This window comes from Lutra lutra, chromosome 5 (genome assembly GCF_902655055.1).
Source record: "Lutra lutra chromosome 5, mLutLut1.2, whole genome shotgun sequence".
Classification (NCBI taxonomy): domain Eukaryota; kingdom Metazoa; phylum Chordata; class Mammalia; order Carnivora; family Mustelidae; genus Lutra; species Lutra lutra.
The window spans coordinates 13,755,543-13,769,644 of NC_062282.1; the positions used below are offsets into that span (position 1 = coordinate 13,755,543).

General features: G+C 41.4%; 1 long non-coding RNA gene across 1 annotated transcript; it reads left to right on the forward strand.

Annotated features, from left to right (window-relative positions):
• Positions 1 to 1,499: 1,499 nt before the first annotated feature.
• On the forward strand, positions 1,500 to 10,050 carry LOC125100532 (uncharacterized). Its single transcript, XR_007127582.1, has 3 exons — positions 1,500 to 1,553; positions 5,300 to 5,420; positions 9,075 to 10,050. It is a non-coding gene; the product is annotated as an uncharacterized LOC125100532 (long non-coding RNA).
• The last annotated feature ends 4,052 nt before the right edge of the window (positions 10,051 to 14,102 follow it).

The following is a 14,102-nucleotide window of genomic DNA, read 5'->3' on the forward strand; positions in this document are numbered from 1 at the left end:
AAAAGCGGTCTGCTGTCAGAATTCCTTATTTCTCAGGGAGGTCAAGCTCTGTTCTATTAAACCCTTCAACTGATTAGATACAGCCCACCTATGTTATAGAAAGGGTAATCTACTTTACTCAATACACTGTGAAAGGATTCCCACCATTTGGTTAATTAATACATCCACCGCCTCACATATTTATCTTTTTTTTTTTTTTTGGTGAGTTATTTAAATAGTGAGACATTTAAAGTTGTACACTTTAGCAAATTTCAGTTATACAAAACAGTCTTAGCAACTATAGCTATCATGTTTTTTATTCCATTGTGTGTGTGTGTGAGAGACAGAGAGAGAGACATCTTCTCCATCCATTCATCTATTGATGGACAATTAGGTATAATTGGTATAATGAACATGGGGGTGCGGATATCCCTTCCTCATAGTGTTTTCATTTCCTTTGGAAAAATATTCAGAAGTGGGATTGCTGGATCATAGGGTAGCTCTATTTTTAACTTTTTGAGGAAACTCCATACTGCTGCTCACAGTGGCTGCACCAATTTGAATTCACACCAACAATACACAGGATTCCCTTTTCTCCATTTCCTCACCAATACTTGTCATCTCTTGCCTTTTCGATAATAGCCATTCTCACAAGTGTATGGGGAGATCTTATGGTTTTGATTTGCATTTCCCTGATTGTTAGTGACCTTAGCACCTTTTCATATATCCATTGACCATTTGTATGTCTTCTTTGGAAAAATGTTGATTCAGGTCCTCTGCCCACCTTTTTTTAAGTAGACTTCATGCCCAGCCTTTCCTTACTCATGAGTAAACCAAAGGTAGAGGGTGGGGACAAAATGTGTGTGCAGCCAGAAGGGAAAGGAAAATAATGTGGTCTTAGGCAGCATTTCCACCATTCTTGTAAGAACAAAATACATATGACACGTGCACAAACAACAAAATATGAATTGTGGAATTTCAGTGATTTTGCATGACTCAAACACTGATCTCTTCATTCAAAATTGGCATTGCACAACATAAGAATGGACAGTGAAATTCCCTCTCTCTCTGCCTGCCTCTCTGCCTACTTGTGATCTCTCTGTCTCTGTCAAATAAATAAGTAAAATCTTAAAAAAAAAACAAACCTACCATGATTGGTCAAGAGAGAACACAGAAGCAAGAAAAAGCTTTTCAAATCAGTGCTTATAATGACACTTTTTTCCCTGGCTTTTTGAACAAACGGTTATGCATTTTCATTTTGCACTGGGCCCCGTAAATTACCTAGCCAGCTCCGATAGCCCCCTCTTCTCAGATTCTACAACAGTGGGTTTATGTGCAATTAGGGTAGTGGGGGAGGGATGAGGTAGATCTTGACGTGCCACGGTATTATTTTAGGAAGGGTGGAGCTGACCATGATTCTGTGAAAGAATGCACTTCAGAAAATAAGTACGCAGATGAAAGAGTCTGCAGACTCACGCTCTCATTCTATATTGTCTCAGCATCGCCATTCTCAAATGAATGACAAATATCCTATCTTAGAGAGACAGAGAGAGAGGGAGGCAGACGAAGGCCAGGTCAGTAAATATCACACATCACACAAAACAAGTTAACAGAAGTAAAATAAGAATTAATGATAGGCTTTATGTCATCGATGTTGTTATGAAAGGCAAAAAAATATTTTTTTCATCCAAAATCATTATAAACTTCAGTCTTATGGTCTGATGTAGACTTAAGAAGGTTTTATTTTGATTGATCCATAAAATGAAAATAAACTCAATTATCATGCCTCATCCTTTTAGATTTTTTTAACATAAATATTTTATGGAAATTCGAGTATCTGAAGTAATAGCAATCTCGGAAATAATAGTCCTGCTCTCCTTTTGCAAATTTTAAAAGTTTGTTTTCTTTAAAAGCTACTCTGAGGGATGCCGGGGTGGAGGGGCTCGGTTAAGTGTCTGCCTTCTGCTCAGGTCATGATCCCAGGGTCCTGGGATCAGGCCCCGCATCAGGCTCTTTGCTCAGCGGGGAGCCTGCTTCTCCCTCTCGTTCTGCCTGTCTCTCTGCCTACTAGTGATCTCTCTGTCTCTGTCAAATAAATAAATGAAATCTTTAAAAAAAAATAAAGAAAACTTGTTTTCCCTAGAGAGAGAAAACGATACAAAACAGTGATATTTCCCCTATTTCTCTGATGATCTGCTGCTTTTAATATCTTATCTGTTAAGCTAGCCAAGCGATACTACAGGATGTAATCAAGATGTGTCTAGTCTTTGAAAGCTGTTATACTGACTCAATGCCATCTGTTGGGGACAAAGAATCACAAAGGCATACAACCACAAATTACAAAAAAAGAAAAGGTTGCAGCCAGTTTCCCCCAGCACTAGGCAACATCTGGACTATACTTAATGCGTCATGATTTCTCTTATCTCACATAACAGTCTAGCAAGAAATAGGTGCTCCCTTCTTGTGTACTCTTGCAAATTGGTGTATTGATTATTTATCTCTATGCTCATTAGTACAGGGGATATCTTATGTAGTATGAAAGACATTTATTGAGCACTTACTTACCTTATTCTGTGCAACTTACCTGGAATATCTAACTTCCACCTCCAATAACACTATAAGCAGGTCTTATTATTAAATCATTTTTCAGATAAGGAAATCGAGGATTTGAGAATGAGCGATTTGTCCAAACTCAGGAAACCTGTAAGCAGTGAAGACAGGATTGAAACCCTGGTACTTTGATTCTAGAGCCCATCAAAGTATGCCATACTTGCTTCTCAGGTGTCTACAAAAATACCAAAATTTGTTAGCTAATATAGGGGATTAAGATTCACCTCTCCTCCTTCTCCTCACAAGGATGATGGATCTCCTGCTTGGGTACCCACTACATTTGAACTCTTAAAGGCAAGATAGCAGAAGGGAAATATAGTAAGGCAAGAGAAGCCCAGTGTCATTCGTTTCTGTCCAGGATTTTGTCTTCTAAAACCAGTGGAAACTAAAGCCAATGGAAAGAAGTAGAATGGAACAGAATTTCCCTTTGCTGCCCAGAATAGTAAGAAATGGTCTTACAATATTTGTAAGAAAATACAAACCAGTGATATTTACATGAACCTCTGGACAATTTTAGAGACTTTATTTAATCAGATGGTCCAGGAGCACTTAGTGAGGAATGTGTTGTACACTATGAGCTGGCTTGGATTCCCTAAGAGCAAAGCTGACACTCTAAACTAACTTCTAAAAAGGTTACCGGAATTTTATAATGGAAATATCCTGCCAACCCTAAGTACTTTGAAAAGTTTGTGGCCTGTGAGTCAGGCTGAAGGGTAACACGTCTCCATTGATTATATTATCAGTTTTTTTGATCAGTGTGACTCTGGGGAGACTTTTCAAATGGCATGCTGCAGGTTGATACACTTGACTCTGTCCTCATAGACTTTTTCCAAATCAGTAATTTGGATAAAAACACAGCAGAAATGTTGATCATATTTCAGAGTAATCAAGTATCCATTGTAAAGCATGATTGCTTCAAGATTCTTAGGCATTTGCGTCAGGTTCCCTGCTCACTGGGAAGCCCGATTCTCCCTCTCCCTCTACCTGCCACTTCCCCTGCTTAGCTGCTCCATCTCTCCCTCTCTCTTAAATAAATGAATAAATAAATGAATCTTAGGGAAAAAAGATTCTTAGGCATTGAGGGGCACCTGGGTGGTTCAGTCGGTTGAGCAGCTGACTCTTGATTTCAGCTCAAGTTATGATCCCAGGGCCCTGGGATTGAGCTCTCTCTCTCTCATATATATATATATATTTTTATATATATTATATATTAATATATATTTCATATTTTAATAATAATTAAATATAATTTAACATATAAATTTCATCTTTTTTGTAGTGGCCAAGCCTTCAAGACTTTCATAATGTGTAGAAATCATATACATATATGACATATATGATTATAATAATATATAATATATAGTCATATATATTATATATATAATATAGACATAAAAGCTCTTCTATATATATATACACACATATACATATATAGTAATATAATATATAATAATAAATATATATATTTATATATATATAAAGATTCCTAGGCATCGTGTAAACTTTGAAGGCTTGGTTACTATAGAAAAGATGAAATTTAGTGGGGAAAAAATAAGAAATTCCCTGTTTAGATTTTGAAAACAGACTTATTTATAGGAAGAGTTTGTATTAGTCAGGATAGGCTAAATTATGTGGTTGTAACAAGTAACACCCTCAGAATTCCAGGGACTTGACAATAAGGTTTTATTTCTCATTCACCTTACATGTCCACAGTGGGTCATCTGGGGACTTTGCTTTGCATTTTCCTCACTCTGGAATCCAGGCAGGTAGAGAAGTTATCATCAGAACATCACTGGTCACAGTGACAGAGAAAAATCCAATTATCCCTTAAAGCTCCCAGTGAAGCGTCATGTCATCTTACATCACCTTGAGCAAGAAAGAGACGTGACTACTCCTGGGGCTAGAGGGAGAGAGCAGTGCAGCTCTACCATGTGCCCGCAGGGAGAAGAGAGTCCTCAGGACCACCCAGTGAGACCCAGCATGACAGCAGTTGATGTGAAGAAGAGTGGGAGTGTGTTGGTTGATGGCAAAATTTGGTTGATGAAAAATTAAAGCAGACTTAAGAGTGCATTGGTTGAAGTATCTGTGGTTGGCTGAGTAATGGCTCCCAAAGAGACCTCAGCCCTAATGTCCAGAACCTGAGAATGTTGCCCTCTCTGGCAGAAAGGACTTTGTATCCCTGATTACACTAAGGATTTCGAGATGGGAAGATTATCCTGGATTATCCAGTTGGGCCTTAAATATACTTGCAAATGTCCGTATAAAAGAAGGAGACAAGATAGACTTTGAAGATGGAGAAAGGCAGGAGCGTGCAGACATCTTGATTTTAGTCCTGCCAGATTCAGGTTACTCTTCTAAGCTCCAGAAATGTGGGATAGCTAATTTATCTTTTCTTTTTTAAAGATTACATTTATTTATTTGTTTGGGTGGTGGGAAGAGAGAGAAAAAGAGAGCACAAGCAGGGGGAGTGGCAGGCAGAGGGAGAAGCAGGCTCCCCACTGAGCAAGGGGCTCGATGCAGGGCTCTATGCGGGGTTCGATGCGGGGTTGGATCCTAGGACTCTGGGATCATGACTTGGGCCGAAGGCAGACACTCAACTGACTGAGCCACCCAGATGCCCCTAATTTATCTTGTATTAAGCCACCGATTTTGTTATAGAAGCGAAAGGAAACTACCTCAGCGTCTAAATCAAGAGTTCTTTTGTTCCCAGACGAAATAATCAGAATCATCAAGAGGCTGGATAGTAGCACATCACATACAGAACTGCGAGGGAAGTTCAAGCTGGAGCAGAAATAAAGACAATGGAGGCTTTCATATCTAAGGGCTGTCTGGTAGGTATGGGTGAGATCTGCTGTGTGTGGACACAGAAGCCAGAACTGGATCGGTGAGTGGTGTTGTTACAGCGATCGGCTCGCAACAAGAATGCAGCCCCGTCAACGTCAGAATAGTCGGTCGGTGCCACTGGACAGGGGCATGAAGACGCTCCATGACCACTGCTTGAGGATATTGTCAAAAAGAATCCTGACTTTGGTAGGAAATTTAGAAAAATAACTTCTCAAGTCCCTTCTCTGATTTTTCCCCCTTCTGTATCTGATCCTGACCGTTTCCTTGAGAAGAACCCCACAGGTTGGTTTGCAAGTGTGGGAGGTGGTGGCGCTGTCCTAAGAGGGGAAATTATCGGCCCAGCAGTCAATAAAGGTGCTGGTCAAGGGGGAGAGACGTAACTCAGATTAGAAGTCAGGACACATGTCAGGAGGCAGGAAGGTGCCCAGGGAGAGAACCTCAAAGGAACAACTAGTCAGAAGACCTAGGGAAAGGGGAGTGTGAAAAAGGCTTCATCCTTCGGTAAGCTGAGGTTCAAATAGGTCAAAAGGAAAAGATAGAGAGTTCTGGAAATGAACCCTGTGAATATTTTCATATATTTTAAACTCACCATGTCAACTGTGTAGCTTAAGGGTCTGGGTTGGATCCTAAAGGGACCTCATGATTTGGCTTTCCTCTTCCCTCTGTCTGTGCTCAGTCTCCATGAGTGACTCCTTGGGCTTCCCTTCGAGATCGTGTTTCTCTGAGCATGGTCTGCGTCCTCATCACCAGGTGCTAGTTAAGAACGCCAGGATCGCCAAGGTGGGGCCTGAGAACCTTGATGCTTAGCCAGCTCCTAGCTGATTTCTCTTACTTGTTGAAGTTTAATATCCAGTGCCTTAAATACGAACACTCTGAAATCTTACCCTTGTAATCTCTTCCTCCTTCTTTTATGTTCTTGCTATCCCATCACCTAGGATATAGATAAAATATTTGTGAAATGAATGAATGGTGTCACCTGAAGGTTTTCAACTCTTCCCTGTGTGTTGGATGAGGATTCCTAGAATCAGATCTCTAGGCCACATCTCTCCTGAGACAGACCAAACTCCCACCTGTGCATCATTCAACAGATACCCCAAGCTTACCAACACCTTGCAGAATGGAGCTCATTGGCTTTTCTCTAGAGCTCGCTTCTCCCTTGCAAGTGCATTCTTTCCTCAGCTTTCCTTAGCTATGGCCACTCCCTACCCTGTGTTTGAAGGAAAAAAAATGGAAAACTTATTTTACTCAGCCCCATTCCCATTGGGATATTCATCAAACCCCAAACTTTTTTATTGCAACATCTTCTGATTCTGTCCCTTAACCTTCGCTCTCCACTGTAGTTACTCTAGCTCAAATTTGTGTTCTTGTTGCCAGGAAAACTGCAAGAGCCTCATAATTAATCCTTTAACTGCTGGTCTCTCCCCACTGCAGCCATTTTTTATCCCTGCCACAAGAAGTCAGGCCCTAAAAGAAAGCTCGATCCCATCCACTCCCTCTCCTTTTCGATAGGATGACTTCCAGATTCTTGAGGATGGTGGGCAAAACTCTTTAGTTTGTTTCCAGCCTTATTCTAATCTTGTCTTCCTCTCCATTCCCCTACTCATGCATGAACCTTATGGCCCAGTTACATTCAACCTCTCACGGTTCTGGGCCAACCAGCTTTTGACACCTGTATGCCTTCAAACACACTAGGTCCTTTGTCTTAATTGCCCACCTTCTTCTCTGCCTGGCACTCTGAGAACAGTTCCCATCACGTCTCTTGAATAAGTTTTTTAAGTGAAGATATGCATACTTATCCGTAGGCTTCTAACACCTCAGCATCCGTTCATGTCTCTATTATATTACAGTATTGCAGTGACTAGAAATTAGCTATGTATCAACTTCCTCCCCCAGTAGACTATGATCTTCTAAGAAAAGAGGCAGTGTCTTTTCCATCTTTGCATTTCCATTGCCTGACATAGAACCTGTTACATAGTAGCTGCTAAATAAATGTTTGTTTCAGGATTCATCAATATCAGAGCTGATGTCAGGGACGTCCCTAGAATGGTTCTATTTGGGAGGGCACCACAGAGACCACCTGGCACCAGTGACAAGTGAGGTTGCCTTTGGATAGTCTTCCTGAGGTCTTGGAATTGTAACTCTATTTTAGCTCTCCTTCCACACGTGGGATAGATGAAAATCATTAGGTGATTTTTAAAAAGGCTTATTTGAAGATTTAACCTTTATTAGAACTTTCTATATCTGAATATTGCTCCAATCCCCATGAGAGAATCTTCTTAAGTCTTATTCTTAGAGAGAGTTTAATATAGCAACAGTAGGACAAGCTATGACTTATTGCAATGGAGGAGGAAAGTGCTTATGCATTATATTCAACAATTAAATATAACTACATTCAGTATGAATTAAGGCTACCAATTTTCCATGGGGGATGCAACCGCCAAGGCCCTCTCCCTCTTCTGAAAGGCCCTTCCTGGAATTTGCACTTGATCCCTTCATGCCTGTCCCTGTGCCCATTGGGAGGTCATGACTGTTGACTGAAGTCAACGAAGGAGATTCCCTGCTTGGAACTTTGGAGAGCCACCACCAGTCCAGCAGGGACTTAAAAACCTGGACTTGCAAAATATGGAATTCAAAATAGTGAATTCAGTGCAAAGAATCTTTTTTTAAAATTAAATTTAATTTTATTTGAATTCAATCAATTAACATATAGTAAGTTATTAATTTCAGAGGTAGAGTTCAGTGATTAATTAACTGTATATAAAACCCAGTGCTCATTACATCACGGGACTTCCTTAATGCCTGTCACCCAGTTATCCTATCCCCCCATCCCCCTCTCCTTCAGCAACCCTGTTTGTTTCTTATGGTTAAGAGTCTTTTATTTTTCCCTCCCTTGCCCTATACTCCTCTGTTTTGTTTCTTAAATTCCACATATGAGTGAAATCATATGATAATTGTCTTTCTCTGATTGACTTATTTTGCTTAGCATAATATTCTCTTGTTCCATCCACTTGTTGCAAATGGCAAGATGGCATTTTTTAAAGTTATTTATTTATTTATTTGACAGAGAAAGAGAGAACACAAGCCAGGGGACCAGCAGGCTGAGGGAGAGGGAGAAGCAGGCTCCCTGCTGAGCAGGGAGCCAATTTGGGACTTGATCTCAGGACCCCAGGATCATGACCTGAGCGAAAGGCAGACGCTTAACCAACTGAGCCACCCAGGTGCCCCAAGATTTCTTTCTTTCTTTCTTTCTTTTTTTTTTTTTTAAATTGAGTAATTCAATTTGAGTAATTTGAGTAATTCAATAAATAGTATCTCTCTCTTCTCTATTCCCTCAAGGAATGGATAAAACATAATAAAAACCAGGAAAAAAATTTATCAGCAAGACCCAAAGAAAGAGGTACAGCTTCATGCCACTGTCATCAAAATGGGGTAGGCTATGGAGAAGGGGAACAGAAGATTCTGGAGTGGTTTTGCTCAGTTTCCAAAAATGCTCACCAATCTTCCCCAGTGCAGAGAGATGGGGACGGAGGGTTAAGTCCAGGGAAAAGATGCAGGAAAAGTAGCAGGAACCACGGCCTCCTCTTACCACCTCGGAATTATCCAGTGAGCAAAGGATATATGAGGCTTTCTCATTTTTCCAGGGGTCATCACTGAACTGTGGGGCTGAGCCAAGACTGCGGGAACTTCCATGTACATGGTTAGCTACATCCACCCCTGGGTGGAGTGAACCTTGGCACAGAATCCTGACTGAGTGAGAACATCTCAGACAGGAGAGCAGAGACCAGGTATTGGGTGATTTATGATTCTCTATTTTCATCTTTGGTCTTCTCCATCAATAAATGTTTTATAATGAGTGTACACCATTAAAAGATAAAAGTAATAAAATCACAATCCTTAAAGAAAAACAAAGAAGCCCATAAAAAACTCCAATCTTGAGAAATCCCTTTTTGGCTTTTCTTAGGATCCCTTAGGAAAGGAATACCAGTTTGCCAACCCAAACTCAGCTCTCCCTCAGACTAATTAAAGTGACTAATCTCCCTGTGAGCTTTCTTCCCTGGCAAACTAAACAGAGTAAGATATCCCTGGTCTAACCCAGTATGTTCAGAGACTGGAGAAAATTGGGAGTTAGAACTAGTTAATGAAGGGAAATGGTTGGAAAGTCTCCAAAAGAGTACTACACAGATTTTTTTCGAGGACGGAAACATTCGGCAAGGGAGCTGGATTCTTCATACTGTCCGAGTGGTGTTTCTACTTTTTTCTGAAACCAGACAGAGTTGAAGACAAATGCTCACAGCGGCTCCACTACCAATGTCACAATTCTTTTAGCCCCTCCCCCTCCCTTCCCTGGGCTCCATGCACCCCTCATGTCACTTTTCCACCTGGAAGACAGTAATATTTCAAGCATCACATCATTGCACAGACTTGCGTTCAATGCTAGCTACAGTAGGCTTAAGTGACAAAATCATTTACACATGAGAAAATGCTCCTGTGTCTATTTAAAACGAAATCCTAGGATAGGAGCATAACATTCTAGCTGGCAGGATTTATACCCTTTCCATCTTTCTTTTTTTCCTCCAATTTGCAAAACGGGCACATATTATGTATAGATACAGAAAAAAAAAGAATATATAATTTGCAACCAAATAAGAAATTCCGAAGTGGATTTTTTAAATACTTGTATCCCCTGACCTTTTCCCTTCCGTCCCCACACACAACAAAACAGTAATTGAATTAATTTCTCCTGTAGAAGTTATTCCTTAAATGAGGACAACTGGTTTAAGGAGGAAATTTGGGACAAATGAAAGGAAATAACTTCTTCAAGCAGCTTGCGGTCAGCTAAAGGAATTTGCTGTCAGAGAAGGTCAGATGGTCAAAGGCAGTCGTTGGATGACTTGAAAGGCGAGCCAAATGAGGCCTTTTCCAGGGGGGGGCAGCGACGGGAGGAAGGCAAGCCGGGAGGAAGGGAAGGGGTCAGGAGGAAGGCAAGCAAGGACCGCCCAATTCTCAGCTGGTCAGGAGAAGCTTTAGGGTGAAGAAGAGTTTCTGCTGGAACTCGTAACAGGAACATCCTCCCGACCTTGATATGAATATTCCGAACAAGACCTTACGGATCAATTGCTCCTGCAAACTGAAGCCACTTCCGCTTTGTTGCTGCATCTGACCTTCGGTCTGCCCAACGGACTCGCTCTAAGCGGCCATGTGGAAGGTGGTTGTTATTCTCGAATGCACTTGGCCATTTACTGAGTTTGTTTAAGACCCTGTGCCAGGTGCTGGCAACACCCGAGCAAGTAAGAAGGGGAGCGCTCACAGTCTACAAGGAAAACAGATACGTGAAGAGAGAATTATAGAGCAACCTAGTAACACTGTGATACCGGTGAGGTGCGAGGGCCACGGGACCTAGATGTAATGCGTTTTGCTGAGTTGGGGGAGGGGGTCATGATGTGTTTTCCCAAACTTTCCTAAAGTAAGAATCATCCTTAAAAACTGGCCGGAAAGGGGTGCCCTGCTGGCTCAGGCTCGGGCAGCTCTTGATCTCAGGGCCTTGAGTTTAAGCCGCACGTTGGGAGTGGAGGCTACTTTAAATGAACGAATGAATGAATGCATGCTGGAAAAGCCAACTCTTTGATTTCAACTCAGACCAACAGAATGAGAAGTTCGGGGAGAGGCCAGGAATTCATACACCGACGGTCCGCAGCTTAACGACGGTGCGATTTCCCAAGTTTTAGGCCCCCGCTTAACCAGCATTTCCTTCACGAAACATCTCCTGATGCCCGGAGTCCGGGTTAGGCACCCGTCCTGAGTATTCTGACAGCACCTTTTACCCTCCCTGCCACACTGAATTGGTAATTACATGTTTGCTTGTCGGACTAACTCGCAGCCGTATGATCTGTGTCTCTAGTCCCAGGACACACAGCCCGAGACTGCCAGGAAGAGCTCTGTCAACGGAGGTTCCCGAATGGAATGGAATTAAATCGAAGGTCCCCACCAAACAGATGGAAAAGGATTCGCAAAGCTCAGAGACTTGAAAGTTGTGCAAGATGTGTTTGGGACCCAGACGATAGATTAGTGTGAGCAGCGCTCATAAACCACAGGGAAAAGTAACCAAAGATACAGCAGGGAGTGAGCAGCCCTGAGGGCCACACAGCTGGCTGGCAGCAGCTCCAGATGGAACTCTCCGATCTTAGGCTTGACTATGAACTTCCGGAAAGAATTTCGGTGAGTTTAGACACCTGAAGCCTATGGACCCCGGGTTAAGAACTTTGACTTGAAAGGAGACTCTGTAGGGAGAGTAACTTTGACAGAAGAGGATGGATGGAATCAGGAGGAGTTGGGGGGTGGGGTGAGGGGGTGGAGAGCTGTTTTTTAAATGAAATTAATGAAACTCATCACACTCATTTAGGTCTTGTCCTGTGGCTGCCTTGGAGCAGCACAGACAGTTGAATTATTGCAGCTGAGATCTTATAGCCTAGAAAACCCAAAGTGGTCCCAAGCAGTTCTTTTATGGAAAACACTTGCTAACCAGGGAGGTGGCTCTGATCATATTCTGGTCTGGTGGGTTTTCTACACATGCATTCTGCAGTTGGTGTCCTTTTATTTAAGAAAAAAAAAAAAAAAAGGATTTTATGCATTTTAAATTGCTTTTCCTTTTCCAGGTTAAAAAATTAAATAAAATACAAAATAAACCAACAAACCCCAGAAAAACCTAGTGCCAAATAGTGGCATGGTCATTAAAATGTTTTAAGTCAGAAATTTAAAGTTATGTAAATATTTTAAATGGATTACTTCCGTTAGATCCAGCCTTTCCCGGATGTTTTCCTCAAGGAGTTGGGGGGCAGCCCAGGGGAGTGCGGCCGGTGAGCCACCTCTGTGAATCTGCCTTAATTATTTAGCTATGGAGTACCTCAGTTTCCCCTTTTGTAGCCTAGAATAACAGATGCTCATTTTCCCCAGAGTTGCTGTGATGAATAAACGATACAATGCAGGTCTGGTAAATAGTTCTCATGGAATGTTAGTTACTAACAACGCTCGTGTCTGAAAGACATCACCCGAGCACTGGTGTCTAATAAATTTTATTCCTAGCCTGGATTTTACTCTGTTTAAGTCTGTATAAAAAGGACTTCAATGACAGCATAATGCAGCCATGATGAGGAAATCCAGCCCATAACACAGGGCCCCGCACATATTTAGTTCTGAATAAAAGTTTGTCCACTGATTGGATCAATGAATGTTGAGTGGTGAGAGCCTTTTATAAATGTCAGAAGATGGAAATGCCTTTTAAAAATACTTATTTACTTATTTATCAGAGAGAGAAAGCGTGAGCACAAGCAGAGGGAGCAGCAGACAGAGGGAGAAGCAGGCTCCCCACTGAGCGAGGGGCTTGATGTGGAGGATCCCAGAACCCTGGGATCATGACCAGAGCCGAAGGCAGACGTTCAACCAACTGAGCCACCCAGGTGTCCCCAGTGGAAATGCCTTTTAATGAATTAAACCAGAAGCTCATTTTTATACCTTTAAAAATACGGTGCATGTAATATGGAGATGATCGAAACATAAGCAATTCTGGACGAGATGATATTGAAGTGAGAAACAAATTATGGGAAGGATCAAGAAAAAAATGCCTTGAAGAAGTGGGGCAGGTATGCTTTGCTGACAAGGAAATTGACCATTTTCATTTACCCAACATCCTGCCCTTTCTCGTCCTCCTTCCCCCTCTGGTCAGCCATAATTCATTTGGTTCCCATCAGAAATATTTAAAGAACCCTTTGTAACAACTCTACAGTTGTAGATGGGGATACAATTTATCTCTTAAATCTTTCATAGGGACCTTTTGTTTTCTGCCTGCTCACAATCTCTCAGCATGGCTGTTGAAACAATTTACGGGTGTGCTGACTTTCTCTCTTTTTTGCTTCTCTTAGATTCTTTATCCAAGGTTCCCAAGCATTTAAACATATTAACTCTTTTCAGAGAATTCTTTTTTGTTTGAAAATTTTTTTTGCCATTTCATATTGATTTCTCTCTTTTTTTTCTGTTGTGATAAGAAGAGAGAACACCCTTATAAATTTTAAGTGTACAGTACAGTATTTCTAACTGTAAGCGCAATGTCGTACAATGGACCTTCAGAGCCTTTTCATCCTATATAACTGAAACTTTCTACCTGTTGAACAGCAACCTCCCAATTCCCTCTCCCTGCATTAGACCATTTTTATTTTTATGACACTGATACATTGAGAAGATAAATGGGATTATCTTAAGACAGGAGTTAGAGGGAAGAGAGAAAATGCAAAAGGAGAATTGGTTATTTTCTAAAAGATACACTCCCTCCCTGTCACAAGTACTTTGCATCTAACTGGGGAACAGCAGAAGCTTTCAAACTTAAGAGTTACAAGAAAATATAGAATTTGCCAGAATCACAGAGGCAAGAAAGGCCCTGAATAGCAAAATGCAGACTAGATTGGGACAAGTTCTGTGGGAAGAATGAAGAAAGTTCTGTGGGAACCCAATGGATTGAACTTCAGTCTGGGAGTTCAGTGTCTCTGGGACTCCCACTGCCCACCACAGTGATTTTCTTGGGAACCTTCTGGATCATTCTTTTCCATTCACAAAGAAGGTGTGGTGGGCCAGTCTGACTTCTTTCCTAATTAAGAGAAAAGAGTGGTCATATCTAGCAC